The sequence below is a fragment of the Rhinopithecus roxellana genome, chromosome 6 (genome assembly GCF_007565055.1).
Source record: "Rhinopithecus roxellana isolate Shanxi Qingling chromosome 6, ASM756505v1, whole genome shotgun sequence".
NCBI classification, from domain to species: Eukaryota; Metazoa; Chordata; class Mammalia; order Primates; family Cercopithecidae; genus Rhinopithecus; species Rhinopithecus roxellana.
In genome coordinates this window covers 29,798,068-29,800,522 of record NC_044554.1, presented here as the reverse complement: position 1 = coordinate 29,800,522, position 2,455 = coordinate 29,798,068, and the positions used below count along the sequence as shown (strand labels likewise).

The following is a 2,455-nucleotide window of genomic DNA, read 5'->3' as shown; positions in this document are numbered from 1 at the left end:
GTGCGTGCGCGTGATCTGGTTTCTGCTCTCTGGGAGGTGAGTGACCGTGCGGGGCAGTGGCAGCTGGCGACACATGCGGGTTGTTGGGCACCAGCCTGGGGCGGGCGCTCACACCTGTGGGCGGGCGCGCACACCTTCCGGGCACGGACAAAACTTCCGAGCACGCTGTGACGGCGGGGCCTCCCGGGCTGGCCAATGAAAAGCCGGCACTGGGTCGCAGGCGCCAGCCAAGCGGGGGCGGAGCCTCCAGCACTGGCCAACGGGGATCTGGCTTCGGGATGAGGGGCGGGGCCCATCCGGTCGCAATTCGCTGGGCCTGGGGCACAGCTGCCTCCCGGGCACGTTCTCCGTGTGTACCGTGTCCCGGTGGCCCCGCGAGCTCGGTCCGTGCGGGGAAAGCAGGGCTGACGCCGTCTGCGGAGAGAACTGTGCAGCCAGGCTTGTGTGGGGCCATGCGCAATGGCAGCAGCGACTCCCTGCCCAGGCAGGCCAGCACAGGGCCATGGCCGAGGCGGCTGCGCCTCCGGTAGAGGCGACTCTCATGGAGGCGTGGGGACGTGGAGCCGAGTCCTGAATTCGCCAGGAGGATGTCCCAACCCCACCATCCCCTGCCACCTCCTGGAACTGGGGAGGGCGCAGCCTGGGTGGCAGGAGGAGGACAAGGACTCCTAAGGCCACACGATAAACTCCCTTCTCGCTCTTCATTTCCTTGCCTGTGGCGAATGGCCCTAAACACAAGATTTGGAGGTCCCTCCTGCCCTGATATCCACTGGACCCAGCTCTGAGAGCACGGTGGACTGTGGACATCTTCATTCCAGACTCTCCAAGGTTCCACTTTCAGGACCCGCCTTTTGGCACTTGCCCCCACTCCGCCCCACCCCTCAGTTGACCATCTCAAAGATCCACCCCTCCCGCCAAGCTGAGACCAATGCCATGGCCTGGGGAGGGATGTCCGCTGCAGTCTGGTGGAGCCAGAGTCTGGCTCCTGACTGTGAGGTGGACTCTAGACTTGAGCTCTGATTCCAGTCAGGAGGATTCTGATGCCTGCCCACTCTTTCCAAAATTCCCTGACAAGTCCTTCTGGCTGCTGCTGAGGGGATCTGCATTGTGAGGACTTTTGGTTAGGGGCTTCAGACTCAGGCTTGACCTAGGCCCTTGCTGGCCTGCATAAGAACTGTTGAGATTTTCATAGGTCTTTAAAGGTAGAGGGGCCATCTCCTAGTATAAATAGCTTTGCAGTGGTTTTGGATCCATTCCTGGGTGGCACATTTGTGGCAGGGCATTGCAGGGAGGTGAGGATGTTAGCCCCTAATTTGAAGACGGTGCTGCCTCCTCTGGGCTCCACTTCATTGTATCAGACAGAGGCCAGACTTGAGGATGGCGAGCTATGGTGTGAGAGGAAGGAAAAGGCCAGGTATCTGGTGCCTGGTACTTGTATGTGTGGGACACTTTGCTGAGTATGTTTATTGGGGAGGTCTCTGAGAAACTCAGTTGCACAGAATTAGATTAATCAGTCTCTGGTTCTTAACACATTCAGATCACTGGTCCATAGCCTTTATATTTGTTTTTAAGAATATAACGTGCTCTCTTTCCCTAAGTGGCCTGAGGTAATCTGTGAAAATGGTTCGCTATTCACTTGACCCGGAGAACCCCACGAAATCATGCAAATCAAGAGGTTCCAATCTTCGTGTTCACTTTAAGAACACTCATGAAACTGCCCAGACCATCAAGGGTATGCATATTCGAAAAGCCACAAAGTATCTGAAAGATGTCACTTTACAGAGACAGTGCGTACCATTCCGACGTTACAGTGGTGGAGCTGGCAGGTGTGCCCAGGCCAAGCAGTGGGGCTGGACACAAGGTTGATGGCCCAAAAAGAGTGCTGAATTTTTGCTGCACATGCTTAAAAATGCAGAGAGTAATGCTGAACTTAAGGGTTTAGATGTAGATTCTCTGGTCATCGAGCATATCCAAGTGAACAAAGCACCTAAAATGCGCCGACGGACCTACAGAGCTCATGGTCGGATTAACCCATACATGAGCTCTCCCTGCCACACTGAGATGATCCTTACTGAAAAGGAACAGATTGTTCCTAAACCAGAAGAGGAGGTTGCCCAGAAGAAAAAGATATCCCAGAAGAAACTGAATAAACAAAAACTTATGGCACGGGAGTAAATTCAGCATTAAAATAAATGTAATTTAAAGGAAAAAAAAAAGAATATACCGTGCTAATGTCATACACCCTGAGTGCTTTTTCATATCTTCAGTGTGTGCCATCCACACAGCCACCTTAGGAGTGAAGGAAGTTAGGATATCCCTGTGAGTGAGAACACAGAACCTTGGATAAGTTATGCGGCTTGACCTCAGGTTGTGCAGGATTCAGATGGCAGGAGAGGCACTGAGTCAAGTTCTAGGTGAGTTCCATTTCCAGGAGTGCTCCCTTTATACCTCAACT

The 2,455-nt window shown here is 53.7% G+C and overlaps 1 pseudogene across 1 annotated transcript; it reads left to right on the top strand.

Annotated features, from left to right (window-relative positions):
- The first annotated feature begins 1,592 nt into the window (after nt 1-1,592).
- On the top strand, nt 1,593-2,216 carry LOC104667005 (annotated as a pseudogene). Its single transcript, XR_748629.2, has one exon. The product of XR_748629.2 is annotated as a 60S ribosomal protein L17 pseudogene (transcript).
- Nucleotides 2,217-2,455: the final 239 nt, after the last annotated feature.